The 24,481-nt window shown below is 42.3% G+C and overlaps 1 protein-coding gene and 1 pseudogene across 4 annotated transcripts in view; one reads left to right on the forward strand and one right to left on the reverse strand.

Annotated features, from left to right (window-relative positions):
* FAT3 (FAT atypical cadherin 3) overlaps positions 1–24,481 on the forward strand; it is a gene marked incomplete at its 5' end in the record, with an annotated part of 479,253 nt that overhangs the window by 16,939 nt on the left and 437,833 nt on the right. The gene's annotated exons all lie outside the window — the stretch shown is intronic.
* LOC308351896 (AP-3 complex subunit sigma-1-like) lies at positions 1,417–23,425 on the reverse strand (annotated as a pseudogene). The gene is made up of 3 exons: positions 23,324–23,425; positions 1,900–2,099; positions 1,417–1,784 (listed from the first exon to the last, which is right to left on the reverse strand). The product of its transcript is annotated as an AP-3 complex subunit sigma-1-like (transcript).

Here is a 24,481-nt window from a genome sequence, read left to right on the forward strand (position 1 = left end):
GATGAGTTTAAGTGCTAAGCAGAAAAACAATGCAAGTAAAGGAGAAAGGAAGTGTCACCTGTGGCAGTGGATTCCAAAGAATGCCTCACTAAGAAGATGACTTCTAGATAATGTCCTGCAGGAATTTTAGATTTATAAACTGGTGATTTTAACATGGAGGATACAAATGAGGAGCAAACCTGGTTGATTGCCACAGGCAAACTCAAGTCAGTACTCTGTGATTAACAAAACCACTCCGAACTAACTATAGGCATAATATAATATAAAAGACACAATTATTATAAATGCAGATTAGTTAAACACAGAAGTCTCCCACTTAAAAGTATTTTCCAGTTAATCAAAAGTCTTAATGTGGGGCACCTGCCTGGCTCAGTCGTTCAGTGTCTGCCTTCAGCTCAGGTCATGATCCCAGGATCCTGGGATCGAGCCCCGCATCAGGCTCCCTGCTCAGCGGGAAGCCTGCTTCTCCCTCTCCCACTCCCCCTGCTTGTGTTCCCTCATTCGCTCTCTGTCAAATAAATAAATAAAATCTTAAAAAAAAAAAAGTCTTAATGTAAATGTGCCCCATCTCAAATTTCCTTTAACTTCAGCATACCTACTGCATAAAAGCAACAACTTTTTGCCACCCCCTCTCTTACTATATTTGTTTCCCATCTTCCTTCTGGACCCCCATTTTTCTGAGTACTGTTTTGCAGCAGTTGTACTTTTATTATCGTCAACTGTATTGTCTTTAAACCTATTGGACTGAGCATCTTCTGTGTCAGGTGTGGTGTCCTAGCTGCTGAGCGTGGAGGTTGGCCCCTTGCTCAGAGGACTTCCATTCTAATGGGGAGGATAAGGCATGTTGGTAGGAAAAGTGGAAATACATAGACATCCTATATGCAAACTACTGATTGTCAAGGAATTACAGTTGAACTGGATTCTCTTTTAGAAGTCTAGTTACCCTGGAGTTTATTTAAACAAAGAGAAAAAAGTCATCATGTTTGCATGCAATACATATTTGATTCTTTAACAATTGTGACAAATAGCAAGGAATTATGCCGTGCTGCACTCATGATCTATACTAAACACTGGTATTTTGGATTGTATATAATTTGAAGAAATGTCTCAAATCCTTTTTGAAATACTGTAGTAGCCAATACACAGAGGCATGGCCTAGGTGGGCATAGGAATGCAATTTAGAAAAGAGAGAGAAATATCATACTTGGAATGACTCGATTTCTTCAAAATCCCTGAGCAAGAAAAGCAACATTGAACTTTCACCCTGATTTCACACACCTTCTATACAGTATTTTGACTTAAATCCAAGAGCAAAAGTTAGTACTCTCCATCTCCATTTTGAGTAAACAACTTCATGGTATATTTGGATGACTTTTCCCCTGGATTTTTACCTGGGAGTGGTCTTTTCAATTTTTTTTATTTAAAAGAGGCTAGGTGTGACACTTTTATACTGATGTCACCTGTGTTCATATTTCTTGGGATCCCAGGAAGATTCATATTCTTTATAGCTGATACAGCACAGGCTGGAGCTCCCACTAAGCCAGCCAGAGAAAAATCTTGACTGATAGAAAATAAGCCAGAGTAAACTATTTGCTTAGACTTCCCCGGTTTGTGTGTGTGTGTGTGTGTGCATCAGTTTGTGTAATAATCTCATTCATGTTGGTTTCCAGTACCATTCACCGCATCAGCATTTCCACAAGAATACTGTGAACCTTGTCTACGTGGAAAACTTAATTTATTTCCTAGGTATTTTCAAAAACCTTTTGTAATGTTTCCAAAAACACCTTGAGTTCCAGGGACTTTAGGAAAGATTTTCAAGAGACAGGGAGGGGTGGGTTTGGAGGTCAGATATGGATATATATGGTTAAGAGATCCATGATTCTTGGGCTTCTTGCATGATTGAATTAGATCTAAAATGCGAAGTTTACTTTCTGAAGAATCCACATAGAAGACATAATGCTGTATAATGTCTATAAATCAGTTTGTCATCAGATCCTCCAATTAACTATCCTCCATCTAGGAAATCACAAACATTTTCATCTCTCTGAGATACCAAATGGATCCCTGATGATTTGCTGTGGTGTGTCTTCACTGTAGGGCTGGGAGAATTGGAGAGCATGGCTTCCCTTGGCCTTCACCTTGACGAGGATCCTTCCCTACTTCCTACCCCTTCCGCACCCGGATGCACGTGCACATGCACTCCTGAGTGGCTGGGTGGGGACTGGAACTGGATTTTTATGAACTCTTTGGGGCACCTGGGTGGCCCAGTCAGTTATGCGTCTGAGTCTTGGTTTTGGCTCAGGTCGTGATCTCGGGGTCATGAGGTGAGCTCAGGGTTTGGGGTTCCATACGTGCTCAGTGCGGAGTCTTCTTGAGATTCCCTTTCCCTGTCTCTCTGCCCCTCCTGCTCATGCTCTCTCAAATAAATATATAGAGCTTTAAAAAAGTGATATAAAAAATCTTTGATGATTCTTTTGGGCACAGTTAGCCCAGTGTCCTGAGTTGACAAAGGAAAAAGGTGCGACTTACTGAGTTAACTGACTTTTCCATGGCCCACAGCTGGTGCAGGGAGCCTTGAACTCAGGACTTGTAAGCACGAGTTCGTTCTGCTCTGCTCAGAGCTGTATTTATTCAGAAGATGTTTCAGAAGTTTTGAGGTTTGGCGGAGTTTTTTGATGTTTTTGGTTGTCATCACTAACCATATTTATTACCGAAAGTTATGATTACTGGGTTGGCTGTAAGAAACATCACTTTTTACTAGAATGGCTGATGTCAGAGTTGACTATGTGTGCATTTTATACATGGGAGGTTTTTAGATGACCGTCCTTTATGGTGTTTTACAACTATTTTAAATTCTGCTGTTCACTGACCTAAAAACATCATACCTCACATCTGAAGCAAAGATGAAAAAACACTTTTTAAAATCCCACATCCTCTGTTTTTAGTCACAGAACTCTTTAAATTAAGTCATTAGCATATGCAAACAACACTCCTTTTCCCAAAGTGGTTTTTCTACTCTGCAATTATTATGTTGTTTTGGGTAAGATAAATAAACCCTACATTAAAACATTAGACGCTGAAATGAGAAATAGTAACACTGCCATTATAAAATATTAGGGAGCTGTTAAAAACATGAGCAAATTATAAACCATCTCCCTGGGGCTTCTGGAAGGCAGGTTGAGCCAAGTGATACCCCCTGGTGCTCTCATCTCCAAGTGTGAACTCTAGGATGTTGGAAATTCTCTTCTGGGAATGATTGGCCAGGCCACTTAGGCAGGTCTGGGTAGGAAAGAGAGGCTTCTGCATTCATTTGTTCTGTTCAAAACAGTGCAGTTTCTCCAGCTGTGAGGTCATATTTCCAGTTGTTTTGTAAACTTAAATTGTTTGCTTTTTCTAATACTGTTCCAGTCAGTTCTGTTTTCAGGCAGACAGATCTACAGTGGGGAAGAAACCCATGTAGGGAACACAGATGTGGGGTTGGCTCTTGGGCAAAAAGCAAATCATTCTGGGGGCCTCAGATGCTAATGGAACATGCAGAGCTTGGTAACCAGCTTTGAGTAGATGACCTGAAGATTTCTGTCTGTTGAAGGGAAGTATTTCCTAGTTGGCACATGGGTTTCTTAATAAAGAGGTTGAAAACACCAGCCTTGCTGTGTTTGGCTTCTCACCAGAAGGTGAACAAAGATCGGCAGTTTTCTTTCTCTCTCAGGTGAATCCTAGAATCGCTCATTTTGGATAGTCAAGTGTGTTTTTGTTCACTTGGGTGTTTGTTGGTATTGTTTTCTGTCTTTTAGTGTTTCTCAGTTGCTCTGAGTTGGCAACTCCTGAACAGACATACGAACCCCAAATAATTGTCCTGAGAAATGCAGAAATTATTGAGCAAGAGGCTATTGGATTTCCATAAGTAAGCAAATATATCCTAAGAGCTCATGGGTGAAAATTGCTTTTTATTTAATGAGTCATTTTTATTGGAAGGTAATGATTATGTCCAGGCCATAAATACAGTGTAAATTCCCTTCAGTGGACATTAAAAAGATGACTTTCAATTGGAAGCCGCTCTAAAGGCTTCAGAATATTGAGGTTACAAAATTTCAAACCTGTGCGTTCTCTACCCTATGAATGTGAGGAAATGGATGAAACCCAGCAAGAGCTCACATGCAGGAACAGATGTTTATGACCGTGCACCAGCAACTTGGAGAGAACATAGGATGGTGTAACGGTTAAGAGTTTTAAAAGGATCTTCTCATGCATCATCTTATTTTATGGTTATAGGCACCCTCTGAGTGATCTGCCCTTTCCCTTTATTTTGTAAATGAGAAAAGAGGCACAGCGGGGTTTAAGGACTTGCCCAAATACCTCATCTTTCCAACATGTCAGAGTGCTTCTTCTTGGGTTTATGAGTGTGTAATTTTCCCAAGTAGCAATTTGAGCAATGTGTCTTCAAAGTCTAAATATATTTTTCTTTCAGGAATATTCGTCCAGGAACAAGAGTTATTGCTGGCGGTCAAACTTACTTGTTATACAGGATGATTTTTAAAAATTCAGCTGTGCTCCATGTACAGCTGGGAAATAAAAACCGTGGTCCAGTTATTTGAAATCACATTTAGGCTATGCATTCTGCATTCTGTCTGTATTAAGATTCTGTTCAGATGCTCAGAGAGCAGATGATAGACCTTTTCTAGCTGACATTCATGCTACCGAAGTATCTAAATGTTTCCAACTCCCTGGTTTGTTATAATTGCTTCACATGCCCCGGATGTGGGTGTATAGGTCCTGCCATGTACACCCTGGAGATACTTTACCTTTGTTCAGTGTTATCTGCATATTTGTCTTACTCCTTCTGCTTGATTGTAGGCTCCTTGAAGGCAGGATTTATTTCTGTAAGTAAATATACACCCTTGTGTCCTGTGTCTTTCCGGGGCCAGAGTTTGGCGTAGGATCACTGCTCAGTAGGTACTTTTGAAAGGAGGAAGAGAAGGAAGGGCTGGCTGTGTATATCGCAAATGCCACTCTCTATCTCTGTCCCATTCCTTTCTGGAAGCTGGATTTGATGGAGGCATGTTTCCTGGCCATCGTCTTCGCCTCTGAGCATGTGGAGATTTGTTCTATAACCCTCTTTGTTCTTCTGTGGTTCAAAGCTTTGAATAATGTATATGTAAAAGGAAATTGAGACACAGATGATCTGCAAGGAGCTTTTGTCAAATACCAGAGTTTGAGGTTTATTTTTTTCCCAGGCATTTAAGGTAATGACAAAAATAATGATAATAGCTTACATTTAAAAAATATATTTGATTTTCAATAATTTTCAGTACTTCTCATTGACCCCATAGTAAGTAGCTTATGGCTTCTTTTTTCCTGCCCTAACAGCCAACAAAATGTCCGCAGAGCTGCCTGTCACTTTCTTATAAATGCAGTCATCTCGGGGCGCCTGGGTGGCTCATTGGGTTAAAGCCTCTGCCTTGGGCTTGGGTCATGATCCCAAGGTCCTGGGATCGAGCCCCACATCGGGCTCTCTGCTCAGCAGGGAGCCTGCTTCCCTTCCTCTCTCTCTGCCTGCCTCTCTGCCTACTTGTGATCTCTCTGTCAAATAAATAAATAAAAATCTTAAAAATAAATAAATAAATAAAAAATAAAATAAATGCAGTCATCTCAGATTTCCAGTGCATTTTTTTTAAATTTTATTCATTTATTTGACAGAGAGCACAAGTAGGCAGAGAGAGAGAGAGAGAGAGGAAGGGAAGCAGGCTCTCCGCTGAGCAAAGAGCCCGATGTGGGGCTCGATCCCAGGACCCTGGGATCATGACCCGAGCCGAAGGCAGAGGCTTTAACCCACTGAGCCACCCAGGCACCCCTTCCAGTGCATTCTTATTATTTTAAAGATTTACTTATTTATTTTAGAAGGAGAGAGAGGGAGATAATCCCCAATCAGACTCCCTGCTGAGTAGAGTCCAAAACCAGGGCTCTATCTCACAACCCATGAGATCATGACCTGAGCTAAAACCAAGAGTCGGATTAACCAACTGAGTCACCCAGGCATCCCCTCCAGTGCTTTCTTATCACCTGGCTTGTTCTTCTCTTACACTGTGTTTAATGCTCTCCTGGTCCATTCTTAGGCCGACTCTTTATATTTCTATTTTCTGATGGACTTTGTCCTCAACATAATTTTTTTAAATTATCTTTTTTCTCTAGCTGTCAGTCAAGCCCTATAAACCTCTTACTGTCAAGTTCAGCTCACCAAGCAGCTCGTCCCCCAGGTGCTGCCTCCCTGATCCTGTTTGGAACTTTGGGTTCATTTCAGGAAAAAGTTTTCCATATAATGTGTTCTGTACAATTTTGAATGTGCCAAGGGCCTCAAACTTCACTCCTCTCATAAAGATGTTGTGAACATATTAATCTTCAGGTCCTTCAATTTCTATTTTATATACATTGACCTCTTTTGGTATTTCTTTGCAAAAGTACTTCAGTGTTTTTCCAAGTTCTTTGGCCTTGTCACTTCCCTACTGCCCTCCCATTCATGTGTTTTCAGTAGGCAACACTTTTTTGAAACGTTCTTTACATGATAAACATTTCTAAATATACCTTAGAAACATTCTGTGTTCCGGGCTTCTGGGTGGCTCAGTCACTTATATGTTTGACTCTTGATTCTGGCTCAGGTCATGATCTCAGGGTCATGAGATCAAGCCCCACATCGGGTTCCTCGCTCAGCATGGAGCCTGCGTGAGATTCTCTCTCTGACTCCCCCCCCACCCCGCTTGCACTCTCTCTAAAATAAATACAATTTTTTTTTAAGATTTTATTTATTTATTAGAGAGAGAGAGAGATCACAAGTAGACAGAGCAGCAGGCAGAGAAAGAAGGGGAAGCTGGCTCCCTGCCGAGCAGAGAGCTCGATGCGGGGCTTGATCCAAGGACTCTGGGGTCATGACCTGAGCTGAAGGTAGAGGCTTAACCCACTGAGCCACCCAGGTGCCCCTAAAATAAATAGAATCTTAACAAAAGACGTTCTGTCTTCTCTTTCATTCAGTTATCTTCTTCACTAAGAAATAGTTTTAAAGCTTGCTCCACCACTGATTAATTTATACTAAATGAGTTATTTTGTATACAGCACAGAGCACAATGTTTCTATTACTTATATATTTATTTCAGCTTCCTCACTGCAAAAAGAATGTAACAGGCATTACTGATGATCACTCTGACCTGCCCTATACCATCAGATATTCATAAATGTAAACACAAAGCATTCAGTTATCCAACATTTCTGCATGACTTCATTTTTCTTCTGGCAGACAGCACACACTACTTTTGATGGAGTTACCCTGTTTGCGGGGGTAGGGGGGCAGGAAAAGTGTCCCTGTGAGCAGGAAATCATCTCTTTTGTACATATCAGGCAGTTCTAAGACTATGTGGTGGTAATCCAGACCAAAGGGGATTATCCTGTCTTTGCCTTTGTCAAAATCACTTTGCTGGACTATAGATGAGAAAAAAGCCTGGAACTTTGGACGAGTACTGTTTATTTTCTGATAGCTGGGAAGCCCTTATGAATAAATAAGAGAAAGATTAACAGGTCAACTCTTGTCTTTGGTGTCCGCATCGTTCATATTCAGGGCCAGAATCTTCACTGATGTGCTCAAAATATCCTAAGTACTAATAAAAAATATCAATCTTTTTTCATTTAGTTTCAAACTTTACATTTGTTACTGTTTCAGAATTGTTAAAATGAGCAGAACAGGGTCTTTGGAGTATAAAAATATGGGCTTCTTAGTTCTATCCATTATGAGGAAGAAACTCAAGGAGAATCAGACCAGGTTCTGGAATACTGATGTCCTAGCATGGGGCTGTGAAGTTAGGTTAGGCCCGCTTAGGGGGCCTGGCTAGGTCATTAACTGGAAGAACATTTAGAGGAAGTAACTGTGAGAGAGACACGATGGCTAGTGCTATCGCTTGATGATGTCATTGGGTTGGAATTCCATCATATAATTAGGATCTTGTGTGTGTGTGTGTGTGCGCGCGCGCGCGTGTGCGCACACGCGCGCATGTGTGTGTAAGGAAGCTGGTTGCAGGCGAGGTTCTGTTCTCAAGATAAGTAATGCTAAATTTTAAAACTGGGATTATGTGTAGGAAATGTTAAATTTGGAAGCAAGTTTGAATGCACCTGTCACATAGAGTGTCTCATCTTCAAAATCCCTGTTTGTGGTTAACCTTTGATAGTTACAGTGCGTCTTGCTCATGGGTGGAGTGAACAGTCTGGGGCTGGTCCATGAACATTCCACTTGCTCTGTGGCCCTCAGTGTTTGGTGGTCCTTCATCGGTCTGTGTGTCTCTTGTCATTCTCTTCCAACCAGACTTGGCTGTCTGCTTGATTTGCCAGCCATAGTTTATACAGCTGTCTCTTTTCTTTTTTTGAGCACCCCAAAGGAAATCATGTTGTATATGCTCTCTCATGTGGGGTACTGCCCATGTGACCTTCCCAGCCACCCTGTGCTGTGAGGCATAATTATTCCCACTTCAAGACAAGGAGACACAGCGTAATTTAGCTCTGTCCGTAGAGCTGAGACCAAAGCCAGATCCCTTCACCTTTAGGCCAACTTTTTTTTTTTTTATTTTTATTTTTTTAGATTTTATTTATCTGAAACAGAGACACAGCAAGAGAGGGAACACAAGCAAGGAGAATGGGAGAGGGAGAAGCAAGCTTCCAGCAGAGCAGGTAGCCTGATGCGGAGCTCAATCCCAGGACCCTGGGATCATGACCTGAGCCGAATGCAGCAGCTTAACAACTGAGCCACCTAGGCGCCCCAGGCCAACTCTCTTTTGAGGGAGAACCTCTTGGCGGTGCCCCAGTCTTTGGTTTAGCAGCTAGAATTCTTCTGTAGTTGGGAAAGATACAGGGTCTTCTTTTCACAAGTGGGTGCTGTAGCACAGAGTCCCACTGCATGCCCCTCTGCTCCTAACTGACCTCTCGCTGTCAGTGAGCTGCTGATGGGATGCTGTCCTTAGGGCAACACTGGAATTTTCCCTTTTTGTTTTCTTTTGTGTTATTGAGGTGAAATTCACATAACCAATTAAAAGTGCTCAGTTCAGGGGCACCTGGGTGGCTCAGTGGGTTGAGGCCTCTGCCTTCAGCTCAGGTCATGGTCTCAGGGTCCTGGGATCAAGCCCCGCATCGGGCTCTCTGCTCAGTGGGGAGCCTGCTTCTCTCTCTCTCTCTCTCTCTCTCTCTGCCTGCCTCTCTGCCTGCTTGTGATCTGTCAAATAAATAAATAAAATCTTTAAAAAAAAAGTGCTCAGTTCAGTTGGATTTAGTATGTTCACAACTGTACATTCGACATTGTGAATGTACTACTACACATTTACCCCCTCTGTTGAGTTCTGAGCTCCCCAATCCCCGTTCTCCCCAGCACCTGGCAATTACCAGTCTATTTTCTATCTCCTGTTTTTGCTTTTTATAAGCATAGAGGACAGCCACAATAAAAATTAGGATGCAACGTGATTCAGTTACCCCAATGTTAAAAGAGAAGGTGGGATCTTAAGGACTGGGGTTTCTTTTCATGTTATCATAAATCCAGGAGGTGAGTTTCAAGAATAAAACCACATTTTGATTTATCTTCCCTTTTGTAATAAAAGAAAGATGTTAATTTTCTAAAGCACCTTTGATCTGACTTTTAAGAAGTAAACCCATATATTTTTGTAAACCCATATATTTTTGTTCAAGCAGATAGGCAGCTAGGTGAAAGATTGATTGAATTGATGAATTTTTTTTCCATTTTAAAATTGTAAATTTCTTTTGGTGAATCCTAGTGACAGTCTGGGAAATTTATGGATTAATCTCCCATTTTAAGTATCCTGTTCCATTTTTTTTTTCTTCAAGGGAAATATTTTTGAAACATTGATTGTTCATTATGGGATGATGAGTGTAACAGGCATTAAAAGAGAAGGGAGGAAACATGAGAGGCTGTCTTTTTTCTCAAACATTAGAGTTCGTGTCCTCTCGGCAGACTTTATGCTTTATGAGTTTTTGGTGCTTCTTCATTGTAGTATTAGTTACATTCAGAGGACCAGATCTCATAAAACACCAGAATATCAAGGAGAAAATTGAACTTCTGGCTCAAATCAATTGAAAATTATGTTAGGAGACAAGAGACTCCACAAAAACACGTCATGTGAAGGAGTAGGAGCTGGGTTTTCCTTTGATTCCAGATTTTAATATCAACTTCTAGTATTTAATAGTAAAAGACATGGCTTCAAATGTATTTTTTTTTAAGATTTTATTTATTTATTCAACAGACAGAGATCACAAGTAGGCAGAGAGGGGGGCAGAGAGAGAGGAGGAAGCAGGCTCCCTGCTGAGCAGAGAGCCCGATGTGGGGCTCGATCCCAGGACCCTGGGATCATGACCTGAGCCGAAGGCAGAGGCTTTAACCCACTGAGCCACCCAGGTGCCCCTTTACATGTATTTTTAATGTCCTCAAGTTTGAAAGTTGCATGAGTCTTAAACTGGCCCTTACAAGTGGATTTCAGAGCTGGTATTAAAAAATACACAAATCACTAGAACTCTGTGTGGAGGGTCAGCGGGAATATCATTTTTAGGAATAAGCAATATTTACATTGTTCTTTGTTCACTATTTTCTTCAATTTTCATTTGGGAAATCCGGTTGGTATAAAAATGACAAAGCTCATGCAGTTTCCTGCTCAGGTGTTCTCTCCCAGAAGGGCACCTTCTGTTTCTGGAGGGGAGACCATTGTGAGCTCCTGCCGCACAGCGGGGACCCTGAAGGGTTGAACTGCTACTTTCCTCCATTCTACCTGAGTGTCACTTGGCTTTAATCCCCCTGCCACCACCCAGATACCCGTCAACCTCCAGCTTGAATTTATTTCAAGAGTCACTTCTTGGTCTTTTCCATTTTAAAACAATAACAGCAACAAAGTACTTTCTGGAGGGTTTTTTCATTCTTCAGGTTCTGCTAATGGTCCAGATAACCATAGTCTGATGGACTTTTTTGTGTGTATATCCAGAAGGATGTTCAACGGACACACCAAATTAGAGGTCTGGATCTCCTATTATAGGTGACTGTTCTGGTTTGGCGTTTCTTAGAGTGGTCTGCCATGACTCAGCAGGTGTGCGGGGGTTGGGGGACAAGCATTTGCATTTGAAACTCTGATACAGGTGATGTACCCACCACATGTTGATAAACACCATGCGGGCCCTACTGAAGTCATTTTGGGCCTAGTTTCGCCATCCAGCACGTTCGTTGTCCCTCCCGGTTTTGAGTCATGTAACAATTTGTTGAGATGTCCATGACCTAATATCCCAGTCATTAGGAAAAATGTTGACAGATACAAGACTGAATTCAGAGCCCTGAGGCAAGCCACTGGAGACTTCTCTCCAGGTTGACATTGCCTTGTGTGTACTGAAATTCAATCAGTTTTAAACCCCCTTTTCCTGGCTTGTCATTCAGCCCACACTTCCCCTGTCTAGTCCTCTGGGATCTCATGAGAGATTTTATCAAATGCCTTGCTGACAGCCAGCTAGGCTAGATCTACAGAATTCCCCCAATCTACCGGTTTAGCAAGCACATTTTTAAAAAGGAAAGGAGACAAGAGAAGGGAAAATGAAATGTTTAAAAAGGAGAAGAAAAATAGAAGTAATTTAGCAAGCTATCCCTTGTCCTGTTGATCCAAAGATGCAGATTTGAACCAGAAATTTGTTTTGGGTGTTTCATCTGGAACACACTCAGAGGGTAAGACACTTCCCAGGCCTTGCTATGGCCTGACACATGCACATGCGTTTTACAGAGAGGTTCCCCCTCCTCACAGGAACCCATGCAGATATAAGTGGGACAGGTCATTATGGTCAGCCTCCCTCTGTGTGTGACAGCAGGTGGGGGTGGGCCTCTTTAACCCTGCAGCCCTTATTCTTGGGAAGGGTACAGAGATGGGCATTTTCCTGTAAAACTCTCAGAATACTTCAAACTGGCCATCCCTCACTTTCTTATCGGAATGGTCTCTCCTGTCGTTATTGCTAAATGGCCCTGATGTTTAAAAAGGAGAAGAATGGCCCTGAATCTCTCGCGTGCATCAGGGAGGAAACAGGTAGACGGTTGCTGCCTGAAAAAGAAAGAGAAAACCCTGTAGCACATTTGAAGGACAATATTCCATTTCTCAGAGAGTTTATTCCTAGAAAAAGGAAAGAGGGGAGTGGGAACATGTGCATCTCGGAACTCTGACCATGAAACCGCAGCCAGGAACTTCTATTCACAACTGGCTTAAACTCTTCCTCCCCGAGCCCCAACCCCTCGACATGGTGATTCATTGTTAGAAATCTGAAGGACGCTGGATTTCAGCACGCCAAAGCTGGAGTCCCAGGCATCTGGGAGACCGTGCACCGCGGTCATCCCTGAAAAACTGAGGCTTCAAAAACACGACCCATCTGATGTATAGATTTTTTTGTTTTAAAGTGAGGAAAGCAAATTAATGATATTCAAAAGGAATTTCAAGCAGCCTCTCCAGCGCAGTGGAGCTGCTTACAGATGTGCTGATGTAGGAAAACCAGAGTCGGCTTTGTCTGGAAGAAGGAATTGGGGGGTGGGGGGGTCCTCTTCTCTAGCTAATTAAAACGGACTTATCTGTAAATTTAGTTATTCATAAAGCTGGCTTCCTCCGCGCTGCTGTTTCTCTAATAGGCTGGGAAGGCTGGGTTTCTGTAAATGTGGGTCAACCATGTGATGGAGTGACCCAGATTCCTGCAGACACCCGGAAGATGGAGCAGAGAGAGGAGCTGCCCGCTCCAGGCTGCACAGCCCAGTGTGGGGTGCACCCAGCGCCTACTCTGTGCGTGTGCTCATGGCCCAGCTGGACCCCGAACGTTTTCCCTTGGAAATCACGTTGGAGCTTCCTACTAAGGGAGCAGCACCAACCAGCAGGTCTTCTGTTTATTCTTGATCACGTCTCCTTCTAAGTTCATGGAGAGCTCTTGTAAGCATTTAAATTATGGGAGCGTCTTTATTGGCTGTGGCTGTAGCTAGGAGAGCTGGCAGCACGGGGAGGGGGCTCGTGTCCCCGAGTGTCCATCAGTGGAGTGTCTGGAAGTGGACTCACGCTGATTTTAGACAGCTCATCGCATTAGCATTTTATGATCTCTCTGCACATTTTCTCTATAATGCAGCAACTGTTTTCACTGCACGGTCAGCCAAATTTTGTCTTATAAATTATGTTCAAGATTGCATGCCTCGATGTGGAAAAACTAGAAAACATTAATAAGCAAAAAAAAAAAAAAAGGAAAATTCAAAAGTGAGAAAAGAAAACTCATTCTTATGGCTACCGCTCAGAGATAAACATTCTCATTATTTTGAGGCAATGAACAAGAAGATAATTTTGTTTAGCGGTTAAAAAATGGAGCTCTGCACCAGGTGTTTTACGGAAGTGTCGAATCACTCTGTTGTACAGCTGAAACTAGTATCGCACTGTATGTTAACTCACTGGAATTCAAATAGAAACTTGTTTTTAAAAAGGGGGGAGGGCTCTGGAACCAGCTACTGGGATTGAAATCCAGCCTTTGCTGCTTCTCAGCTGTGGGATTGGGGAATTCATTGATGTCCCCATATCTCAGTTTCTTCTTTGATAAAATAGGAATGCCTTCCTCAGGAAAATGCCCTGATACACTTGAAAGGCTTTGAGCATAGCGAACATTGAATAGTGTTGGAGGAGATACTGAATGAATGCTTATGTAGAATAGTTCCCATGCAGTACGAAGTTGTTTGCTTGTGTATCTGGTCCCTAGTCGATTGCCCATCCCAGCACTAAAAACATCATGGAGTGTGCCTCAACCTGGTGTGTGGACAATGAGTACTGTGTAAGTGTTATTTTTACTGACTGGCACACTTCTAGTTTCATTAGGTATTTGTTAAATGAGTGCATGTCCGTCACTGCCCTTGGGTAGTTTAAACTTGAAAGAGAAGAAAGGGGAGATTTGTGAAACAAATAAATTGTGAGCTGCTTGGTATCCAGTTTGAGGGGAGAGCTGTCTGGGGCTCTTTTGTCTGGAAGGTTTCCTTGTTGTGTTCAGTGGATTAAACTGCTCCCATTACAGCCTGGTTGTTAGATCAGGAACCAGATCTGGAACCAGTGCATTCCATCACAGAGTGGGAAAATTGTTCATTCAGCCTTTTCATTTTCCTCTTTTAAGAAACATTTCCTGAGCACTTACTGAGTGGCAAGAACTATGTCAGGTTCATCAGATCCAAAGTCATTGGCAAAGGACACAGTCTTGTTAGGAGACCTGTGATTCAAAGGGGAATTATAATGTAGTATGGTGTATGCTGTTAGCCAACAGCGGGGGTATGTGTGTGTATGTGTGTGTGTGTGTGTGTGTGTGTGTGTGTGTGTGTGTGTGTGTGTATGTGTGTGTGTGTGTGTGTGTTGGAGGGAGGGGTATCAGAGCATCTTTTCCTAAGAAGATCCTGTTGGGGCCGAGTCCCAGCCAAGGACTAAGTTTTACCTTCATGTGGTAGATTGGGCTCATTACAAACCAAAGAACCAAGATGAGCATTTCGTAAGGATTGAGGAGAGTGAGAAAGCTGGAAAGGTGAGTACTCATTATCAGTTCAGCAGGACTAGAGCTGTAAAATGAGGAAGGGAATGAATGCGTCTTCAAGTTTAATGCTGAGTGGGGTTGGTAGCCATTGAATGACTCTCAAACAGAGAGTGACATGATGAGAGCTGCATTTTAGAAAAGTAGTTCGAAGCCATGTGTGTATGGACTGGAGTCAGGGAGACTAGTTGTAGGATATCCAGAAGAAGGGGCTGGAGGAAGGGTGGTGTGAAGGAACTGATTTGCAAGGTATTGAGGAAGGAGAATTCATAGACACAACCAATGGCTGTGTCTATGTTGGGGGTGGGGCATGAAGAGTGGTGGAGGGGTGATTAAGAATGAACTAATGATGGTTCTCAATGTTTGGCTTGTCCCGGTGTGCATGGAATGATGAGACCTTTTATTTAGATTAAAAATATAGGAGAAAGGCCTAGGTTAAGGTGGGAAGATAATGTCCCAGTTGGTGGTGAGCCCCTGGCACACCAGTTGGAGCTTCTGAAGAGGAGGGGGATAGAGGAGAAAATAGCGTGGAGGCCATGCTGGAAAACACAGAGTTCTTCGTGCAGATTATCGCCTTCTCGTTGGATCAGTATATTATCTCTTGATTTTTCCTCATTAAGTAGCTTCGGGAGTTACCAGCTTACATTAAGTTCTGTCTTCTTAGAGTAATTGTCCTGTCAATAAAGAACCATGGTACGCTGTCCTTGTTTTAAATACAGTACAAAGATCTTTTCTGAGGAAGGGAATTAATCTGAACAACTAATTTTCATTTTTGGGCTTTTTGCCAGGCTATTTGAGGCAGCTTTTAGAAGCAGAGGGAGATAGATTAGCCCTGACTATAGTTTTTTGATGCTTTGGCTCCAAGCTGATAAAGTAATGAAATTTTTATGATTTCAGTGTGGTTTTGTGGACGTGTCACAATTATTTATCTGTTTTTTGAAAGGAAGGAAATACTAGTTCTTAGAGGGAACAGTGATCTCACGTTGTAGCTGCTGGACTGGGTGCTGCCCTTTATCCCCCGACACTAGGTTGGATCATTTTAATACACTCTTCAGGGGTGTTGCGTCCTGATCTGACCATCACCGAGGGGTAGAAGGTAATACTTACTGCTGGCTTGCTTTCTAATGCTCTGTGCCTCTGTTCAAGATATTTCCTGGGAGAGAAAATGATGGGGAAGAAATATTGAGAAAAATGAAGATGGGTCCAGATTTTATTTCTTAACTGTTAGAAAGTTACGTATTTTGGATATTTCAGGTATGGAAGGGTGGAGAATTGGGTTCATCTTTCAACAGCACTTATTTAGGTTTTCTTATTATGTAACAGCTATTGGGATAAGTTTCCTGGTTGGGAGATATGTAAACTATGTATGTGTGTCTGTCAAATCATAGGACTTAGTGTTCCTGACCTGAAGAAGCTTATTAATTTCCTGTGGAACATGGGTTTCCAAACAAATAAATGCAAAGCAATGAAAAAAGTACTGGAGTAGAAGTATACCCAGAATAGTTTGGGGGTTCAGAATAGTTTGGGGGTTTGCCTAGAAAGTGCTAAGGAATTCTTTACAGCAAGAGTGCTATGTGGGCAGTCTACATGCTCCTTTACCTCATTTGAACCAAATGGCAACTTGTTGAAGGTCACGCATGTCCCTTTCCCTAAACCTGACTTTCTTTGTACTTTATCTATGCTTTTTCAAATGCATTGGCTGTTTTGGCCTTGTGTTATATTTTTTGGTTATGAATCTTTTCTCCCACACTATCCTGGAGCCTCTTCAGGTCAAGATTCCTATCTGTTTAACTTTCTATTGCCTAGAATAGAATCTCTATTCTATGCCCAGTAAGTGCATAGAAACACACAAAATTTTTCATTTTATTCTCAGATTGGCACTATGGCACAGTTGTTATTATTAGTCCCATTTTTATAGATAAGAAAATCAAAATTCAGAGGGTTGAAAACTTTTTTCAAGGTGTCTTAGTTTGGACTCTTATAACAAAATACCATGGACTGGGTATTTTATAACATAATGTAACAGTTTTTAATATAATATAATATAAACAAGAGAAGTTTTGTTTTGTTTTGTTTTTCACCATTCTGGAAGTTGGAAATCTGACATCAGGGTGACAGGGTGATCAGGTTCCGGTGAGAGCCCTCTTTCTGGTTTGTCTTCTCTGTGTGTTTTCACATGGCAGGGTGGGGGAGGGTGAGAGAGAGGAAGCAAGCTTTCTCCTGTGTTTTATACCACTAGCACCTATTCCCAACGTGGTGGCTCCAAACTCATGACCTAATTAATTATCTCCCAATATCCCATCTGCAGATACCATCCCATTGGACGTTAGCATGTCAACATATGAATTTTGGGAGGACACAGTCAGTCCATAGCACAAAGATCACAGAGCTAGTTAAGTAAAAGCCAAGACCAAATCTAGATTTTTTTTGGCTTTAACTCTTAGGCTCTTTTCACTAAACCATTCCACTGAGTGGCATCATCATACTCGGAGAAAGGTATGGGACTACCCTTGTGGAAGCTCTGTGAACAGTGGGCCAACACACATAGGAGCCCCTACTGTCTTAGCTTGACTTCAGAATCTGAAGTCAGGGAGTTTATTTGAGGGGAGCAAAGCGTGGTGAGAGAGAAGAAATTCAAGAAAGGCAGGTAGCTAATAAAGGGCATTATTAGTGATTGATCACAATGAATAACTAGGGCTGGTTCTGAAGAGAAACTCTGGGAAATAGCATGAAACACATTTCAGAATTATTCTGTTCAAGGGGCAAGGGAGTTGAGGTATTGAGGTACCATGTTCATTCCATCATTAGTTGGGGGCTGGGGGAGTGGGGGGTGGGGGAGTTTAATTGCCTAGGCACTAATTACCGAGTCTGCCATGACGTGGGCGCAATAGCCTTCATTAGTTCCAGAAAAAACCTCAGACCCAGAGATGTAGCAGAAAGTCATCCAAAGCATTCTGAGGTGGCCAAGTCATTAGGCGGGGGTACTGTCAGTATCTTTTAGCCTGCCTCTTTCCTTGCATGGATCCAAGCTCATAGATACGTTTCTTAGGCACTTGGTTTTTGCCAAAAGGGATATAACAGTAATGACTACTGTACCCTGTCCTGAAATTGGACGGAACACTCATAACCGCCCCCCGTGATAATGCTTACAACTTCACAAAGCAGGTTTTTCCTATTCTTATTTCACAAACAAGAAAATGGTGGACAAACTTAAAGTCTAGCTTAGGAGAGAAGGCTTACATGCAAGGTAAGTAAAATAAAAATAGATTTAAAAAATAAAGATTCATGATATTAGATATCTACCTCAAGATAAAACATGCTCAATTGTTAACTGCATGGTACATAATAAAAACTACTATTTATTGAGTGTTACGGATGTGACAGTCTTGGTGAAGAACTCTATAATGATGTACTCCTCAGAGCAGCAGTTAGAAGTGACTACTATTACTTTTCTCTTTTCCTGATGATGAAATCAGCACAGAGAAGTTAAATGTCAGTGATCACATATTAGTAAGTGTTAGAGTAAATGTCAGGTCTGTTTGTTTCCAGTGCTAATTCTCTTAAATACTGTGGAATTACAACAGTGTAACACCCTGAGATATTAAACTTGGGAGTTTTTCTTTTTCACACTCTCTAATGTCTGGTCTTTCTGACCAGCTGGTGGTCTTCACATTGCTTTGTGGAAAATCAGGGGCATTCTAGGCAGGGAGCAGAGTAAGCAGGAGGTATGTCCATAGAAAAGCAAAGAAAGCAAAGGGAAAAAAAGTGCATTTTTTTTTTTTTACTTCCAAAATAGGCTTTTGAAGTCCACATCAAAAATGACAGTTTTAAAAGCAAAGTTTTTGATCTTAAGAGCTAAGTTTTGTTGGGAGAAGAAAAGGCACCTGAGAATAGAAAATGAAGGTCTCTGAAAAGCGAGCCCTAGCATTTATGCCATGAAAATAGATTCGAAAGAGGCTGGATGGAGATTTAGGAGTTTTCCTTCCCCACTCAGCTCTCCCAACACTAACCGAGGCTCTTTGAGCTTATAGAAAAGGGAGTGAGATAGGACTTGGACAGGAAAAAGGAGTCTGGGGCTTGCAGTGATAGGGCTGGACCTAGGCTACCCCACAAAGAAAGAAGCGGAGCCAAGGGTGGAGAGTGTGCCAAGCACCAGCCATGGCCATCTCTGGGAGCCAATCCCAAACATCTTTCACCTTTGGAATGGGCACCATTTGTCATGTGCCTCATAGAGCCCTGAGAGCTACTTACCACTGCTTCTCAGGCCTTCATTAATGGCTTGAATGCATGTTGCTTGTGGGTCCTCCTCTAGAACCAGTATTTCCTCCCTATGTCCTGAGATTCCCCAAACCTTGATTTGAACAACCCAGTTTGGACATTCCCTCTTTTAAGACCCAAGATAGTCAAAACCTCACAAACAAACCCTAGCACTTACCTGGGACGGACTAATTGTATTTCAAAAGGAGAAGTAAGATGGCTTCTGGGAGCACGTGAGACAAAAGCAGGACCTTGAAGGATGGGTAGGAGCCAGGAGGACTGAGGGGTTAAGGGGAGCTTGTGAGGAGGTACAGCAGAGCAAGGCTGTTGAAGGCATGGCCGTCAAAAGCATGGTTAGTGCCGAGGAGGTATTAAATCCTATAGTTATAGGTTGGGGCTAGAATCTGGCATAGGGAGTCTTGAATGTGAGGTTAGAGTTTAGACTTCAGCCTGTGGGCACTGGGGAGCCACTGAGGCTAGATGTTGGTTGTTTTTTTATCTTTTTAATGACCTGATGAAACCCTTTACTAAGCACTTTACAGAGACGTATGACTCACTTAATATTAAAAAACAAAAAACAAAAAACAGGTCCAGAGCTTAAGTAATTGGCCTAAGTCTGCATTTCTAGGAAGAGGTAGAACCCAGCAGATTTGAATTCTGGGTTGTCTGCATGAGACAAAATCTTCGGCCTTTCCAGCTCTATCAAGCAGTTCTCAACCCCTCCACCACCCTTGGTAACGCTTGACTCACAAGTAGTCAGACTCCAGACTCTCCTCCAAGGGGACAGACCATTCAAGATCCCGGTGTGTTCCTGTAACCCGCAAGTGAATGTGAGCTCCCAACACTCTCTGTCCCCCAGAAGTTGTCCTGCTCTGGTTATTCCCAGGTTGTGTGGCCCCTCATTCTCCTCATTTCTGTTTTGACTGAAAGGTGAAATCAGTGTCTGTGACCCATAGCTTTGGCCCCGAGGCTGTGGGCATATAGCTCTTTATCTGGATTTCTTATTTCTGGATCTGTGCTTTGTGAAAGATCTCAGTGTGTTATTTTCTCTTGCTTCTTCAGAGAAACTTAGTTCTAGTGGAGGACAATTTGAATGCTTACCTGTAAGTTCTGATTATTTGTATGTGGTTCAGATCCATATTCTGTCAGCTCATTAATTTGTCTACTTCTCGTTCAGTTAATGACAAATGTGGACTATGCAAATGTTTGACATTCAAAACGGACAGCTCGGCACTTTTGTGCTTTTGGATCATTTACTCACTCCAACTTGGAGATTTATCTAAATTAGCATGACAGTGGTTGCCTTTTCTTGTACTTGTACCTGTCCTTTCTGGAGTTTTCCTTGGCACGTCAGGGTTAGGAATGGGATCCCTTAACATCAAGAGACTTTGAGATTGACAGGACAAGTATGCTAGTACTCTTTCCATAGACAAGGAATATATAGTACACAGAAGTTACATTGCTGCCCAATGGAGTAGAGCTGGTACAATGGAAAGCCCAGCTGTGTCCATTCCATTGGCTTTCAACATCCTGCTCAAGTTGAAAGTAGCTCAGACTTCTACCATCAGATAATCCTACTTTTTCTCCCTCTTCCCCTCCTTCTCTATCTTTTCCTTTCCCTCTCTCTCTCTCTCTCACACACACACACACACGTACAATATATTTCAGCCCAACTGAACCATGTTAATTTTCCAGAATGCTCCATATATTTTTTTTTAACCTCTAAGCATCTGCAGATGTTGCTCTTGTGGTTGTTATTAATAATAATAATGACAGTAGTAGTAACAATGATAACCATCAATTATTGAGTCCTAAGTTCTTTACTCACATTTTCCTATTGAGTATTATTATTTTCCCATTTAAGAAAGAGAAAGCGAGGGCTTAGAGTATTTGATGAACCAGAACAAATTTCTGACTAAAGCTGTTGTCCCTGCCTGGACTCTATTTCTCCCTAGTCAACTGGGTAACCATGGTTTATCTTTGAGAATCAGTGTGCTACCTCCCCCCTCCCCCTGCCACACACACAAACACACAAACATACACAGTATCTTTATACCAACCTCTACCCTACTGTAGATGATGCTTGCTGCACCATGTTGGCCGGCTTCTCTGGCTACTTCTTCACTACAGTCAGAGACCATATCTGTCTTGCTTGGTATTGTGTTTCCAGGCTCAGCCTAGGGCCAGATTGTCATTGTTCAATAAAGGTGGAATGAAAATGGGAGTGATTTGGCAGATACGAAAGGAGAATTCTCCACAGCACCCCTCAGCTATTTTGAGGTTGTGACTATTTAAAGCCTCCTCCCCTCCTGGCCCAGAGAGGGTGATCAATAAATATTTGTTAACTGACTGAATGAGTCTGATAAGGATGAATCTGAGCAATTTGTGGCCAGAGCTTTTGAGACCTCAGGGTGCCAAAGGCTGCCGGGGAGACCAGGGGGCTCTGATCCCATCTCTTTGTTGCCAGCAGGCCACCATCTTTTCTTTGACTATGAGTTTGGTGGAAGGCTGGGGTGACTTCCCGTTGTCTTAGTGGAACTTAAATATCAGAGCTGTGTCAGGGAAGAATGAAATTGTTCTTTCCAGCCAGGTTTCTACCGTGAAAGGTGGATGAAAGAGGCCGCCAGAAGACAGAGCTCACCTGATCGAGCGTGCGCATGTGTGCACGTGCAGGCACGCTTGCGTGTGCGTGTGTATGTTCACGCTCATGTGTGTTTGTCTATGGGGACCAGGGAGGGTTCTGTTTTGCCACCCGCCTCTCAGGGGAAAGGCATTGCTGTCATCACAGGGAAACATGTGGCATCAAAGCAGCAGCGGCAATTATGCCACCATTTGGATGTCTGCACTACAGCGGCATCTGCTGATGCTTCAAGACTCTTCTGCCAGGATTTTGTCTGCCAAACTACCCAAACCATATGTTCTCATCATCGGTAATACCCATGTCCCAGAGTCTTTTAGGGGTGAGGCATCGTAGATCAATGACTGCCATCTCGGGCAGGGGAAACAGCTTGCGTGTGCCTTGGATCACTGAGCGGCGGGGTGGGGGGATGCCTTGCTGTTTTGATTTCAGAAATAATAGGTTTTAAACATAATGTTGCATTTACTTCCAGTCCATGATAATTGGCAAGGTAATTAATTGATTAATTAGTTACACAGAGTGCAATATTTTTCTAAGCCCTAATCTACTAGCCCGTTGTAGTGAGAAGCATCATTAAACAAGAACAGCATTGAAGGACTTTGCTTGGAAGCAGTTGTTTTTCTAAGCGGCTGAAGAACATTTCTTAACTTCCAGTTGGGGAAGATTCTACTTTCCATTGACGCTAACGCATGACTTCTATGTGCTGCTCACTTGTTATCTTGTAGTATTTCAGGAATTCCTCTTGGTTGCTTTCTAGTTGTTTAGGATATGTATGTTTTATTTCCCACCTTATTTTCCTCCTAAAAAATGATAAGCCTGTTAAGGGCGTGGGCTACATATTTTCTTGCCTTCCATTCCTAGAAACCTATAGGGCATTGGTCTGAGGGAGTACCCAAGAAGTCACTCAATGAAAGAATAACAGTGACAGATAAGAGTCATCTGGGAGGCCCTACAATCTGGTTACATCACCAACAGATTATAAACACTTAAACTGTTACTGAGTGATCTACATGTAAAAAGAACTAAAGTAGAAACTTTTTTATTCAGATTTGATGGACAGTCCTTCCAGAGTTTCTTGGGCAATCTGCAATTAAAAGGAAAAAAGTTTCATTCTTTAATATATATGCCATAGAATATTTGTACCTACCTCTACAGATGAAGGCTACAGGACTCTTTATTTATTATTTATTTACTTATTACTTATTTATTTGTTTATTTATTTGACCATTGGAATCCTTAAAAGTCATATAAAGTTTTTTTTAGTATTTTTCTACTTTCCCCCAATTTTTTAAATGAAAACACAATAAACAGATCTCTAGAATTCAACTCTCATTAGGGCACGGATGCTTGTTTTGTTCTTCCGGCACACTCATTGGCTAGAAGGGTGCTGCCTGGTACGTGGCAGGTGTTGAATATTTGCTGGAGGCATGAATGAAGCCCAGATCCTTTCTAAAAACAGTTGAGAGTGGTATAAATAACATTTTTTTTAAAAAGTCTAATGCTGTTAATAAAAATATTGTCAATAGTACTAAATAGTTTTTCTCTGTAATTTCTCTAGGTATATCCCCTTTTATCCTTTACCAACTTCTTGTTTTGTCTTTTTTTAAAATAAGGCTCAGAGTTTAAAGACCCTCGTGAACTCTTTGGTAGTATTGACATTAGCGAGCACTTAGAATCCCGCCTGCCCTCCTGTGGGTGCTCAGTGAATATTTGTTGGAACATTGAAGCCTGTCTCACTGACTGTCGGTTACCTTGTATATAGAGACACCTTTTTGTTCATTAGTATTTAGAAAGCAAGACTGTATGCAGGCTGCCAGGCCTTTGATGCTAGCTTTACAACCTTACCATTGCTTGCTGGAAGCCCTGGATTCCCGCTTTGACCACATCTCTTGCTGTCCTACAAAGATGCCCTTTATTCACGCCTTCTTCTGCCTCCTCACCTTGCATCCTTATAACCCAGAGTCACTGCACCTTCTCTGGTGCTGGGCATCCTTGACTCCTTGTTCCTCCTTCAGTGGTATTATTTAACCAGCTGTACTGTAGTATAAACTCCCCTGGGTGTCTCTCCCTTTAGGTGTCATGCCTGGGCAGCCCAGGGAAGCTGGCTTTTTTTGTCTTTGAAATCTCCCCTGTCCTCCTTCCCCGACAGCCATCCCACCCCGACACGTAGTCAGTACCTAGCACATTGGAGACACTGTCAAGTTTATAGAAAAAGGGGATGCTACCTTCCTTCACGTACAGGGCTAAGTTTAAACTGGAGTTGGATGTAGTAAATCCCAGGGGAACAGAGCACATCTAGAAGCCACACACTTTACAGTTAGCATCTCATTTAATTCTCAAAAACTCTGTGACATGAAGATGGCACCAAATTCTCTTTATTTCTGAGGAGCCAGGGACACTGGAGCTACTGAGTAGAGTGTTGGAGCCTGAGTGGTTTGTTTACTTATCTAAACCCTTGTCTCCCCACTGGCTCTGCCCACCACCTTGCTATCTCATGGGCAGCTATTTTATATGGGCTAGAGGGGTGGAATTTAAAAGCCCAGCTGTGTGTTTTCACTCAACCTGGCAAGGGGAGATCCAGTTCACGTGCAGGGAGAGAGGACGGAGTGGTTTACTGCCAGGGAGGACTGGGTATGGGAGTGCGGTATGAATCGGCTCCCTCTCCTAGCCCAGAGCAAATGGCCAGGGGACCCTGTGGAAATCCCATGCTGAGATGAGAAGCTGCAGCATAAGGAGATCACGGCTGCCTTCTTCATCTCAGCATCCTGTTCTTAGTCACAGAATAAGCCATTCGGTTTCATGTTGTTGTCCCTTTGACGCCTTTACAAATAAATGAGATTTGCTAACAATGCAGTTTTTCTTTGTTAATCATATCTTAGGATCCTCTCTTGCAGGAACTTTGTGCCCCTTACCTTGTGTCACGATACGCATTCCAATAGTAAGGCTAACATTGCTAACAAATTGTTTTTTGGTTTCACCTATGTAAAAAAAAAAAAAAAAAAA

Source organism: Martes martes (genome assembly GCF_963455335.1).
Source record: "Martes martes genome assembly, chromosome: 10".
Taxonomy (NCBI): domain Eukaryota; kingdom Metazoa; phylum Chordata; class Mammalia; order Carnivora; family Mustelidae; genus Martes; species Martes martes.